At 32.3% G+C, this 1,599-nt stretch overlaps 1 long non-coding RNA gene across 1 annotated transcript; it reads left to right on the top strand.

Annotated features, from left to right (window-relative positions):
* On the top strand, positions 7-1,323 carry LOC104721175. Its single transcript, XR_756932.1, has 2 exons — positions 7-440; positions 1,073-1,323. It is a non-coding gene; the product is annotated as an uncharacterized LOC104721175 (long non-coding RNA).

Raw genomic sequence — 1,599 nt, 5'->3', positions numbered from 1 at the left:
GCACGAATGAGTTACAATAAGAGAGAAAGATGCAATTTGATGGGAAGATGATGATGCTTTGATTCGTATTTGGCTTTCGTTATGTCGGATCATAAGACGGTGAGTGATAAGAAGATCACACAATCAATATCTTCAACAAAGACGTAATCCAAGACGAGGAAGAAGAAGGCATCATAGGTTCCGGTTCAAGAGAATGAGATTTCTCCGGTGACGTCATAGAATCTTTCGTAACTGTTTGAAGAATCCAAAACGATTCTAGCGAGAGATCATCACGTATTGACCGAAGAGAGATCGGTGACACTCGACAACGACAGACAGAGGAAGTGATCGGAGGAGAGGAGCAAGAGAAGCTTTTTGGACTGGATTCTCTCAACTTCAAGCCCATTAAGCAATAGGGTTTTCAGCACGCCAAAATACTCACAAGCCCATTAAGAATTACGGTCTATTCTCTATCTCATCTTATTATTTTTTATTTTTATGCAAAGTTTTGTTTTTGTTTTGGTTTTTTATGCTAAATTGACAAGATGATGTGATTTTTATGCAATGTATATAATAATGTGATTACTAACAGGATTTTGGATCCAGTCTTTGATTGTTAGAGATTCCATAAATCCAATTTTTCACATTATTATATACACAGCATTCAAAGTTTTAATTTTGTTTTTTAGGATAGTTTTTTTTTCTTTCTTTTTTTTTGGAATATTAAAAGTTTTTATGATTTGTTTTGTTTTGTTTTTGTTTTTTATGCTAAATTTACAAAATGATGTGATTACTAACCAGATTTTGGATCCAGTCTTTGATTGTTAGAGATTCCATAAATCTAACTTGTTTTTGAATCATTTTGTACATTTAGCATTCAAGGTTTTAATTTTTTTTTTAGGATAGTTTTAAAATTTTGATTTTTGAAATTTTAAAAACTTTTGTCGTTTATTTTATTAAGGTTTTGTTTTTGTTTTTCCTTATTTATGTTAAATTTTATAAAATGGTGTGATTACTAATAGGATTTTGATAGTTAGAGATTCGATAAATTCAATTTTGTTTAAAGTTTTAATCCTTTTTTTTTTTTTGCCAGTGTACCTAATATAGGACTCAGTTTCACTACTTGGAACAACTGAGACAACACCATAGGCAAAATCAATGAATTCTTCAAAACTATATACCAACAAAACACCAAACTCGCTTTTTATGCTATTTTGCGATTACCAATCAAACACAATATCTAATATTGTATCTATGGCTGTATATAATTCTTATGATTCTTGAAAAAAATCAAAACACTAAGCAGTTAGCACAATTGCATCAACTGCTAATCTTTTAGAAACCTATATAGCTTATAATTAATTATGTACCAAGGCAAAATAAGAATGATGTACAAACAACACAACATCCATCAGCCTCTACTAAGAACTCTTTTTCCCCTTAATTTTTCCTATAACTGCCGTTTTAAGTGCGGTTTTAGCCAGTGATGATGGCTTCATGGCGTTCTTGGGAGTAAGAGCTTGTCTGATCTTGAAAACGGTCCATGCAGTTCCAAAAGCATGCCCTGCTGCGCTAAGCCCTTCATTTGTCGCCTGTGCTGTCTTAGCTCCATACCTACAA

The sequence above is a fragment of the Camelina sativa genome, chromosome 11 (assembly GCF_000633955.1).
Source record: "Camelina sativa cultivar DH55 chromosome 11, Cs, whole genome shotgun sequence".
Classification (NCBI taxonomy): Eukaryota; Viridiplantae; Streptophyta; class Magnoliopsida; order Brassicales; family Brassicaceae; genus Camelina; species Camelina sativa.
Note: the sequence above shows the minus strand (reverse complement) of the source record. Positions and strands in the feature narration are given on the sequence as shown.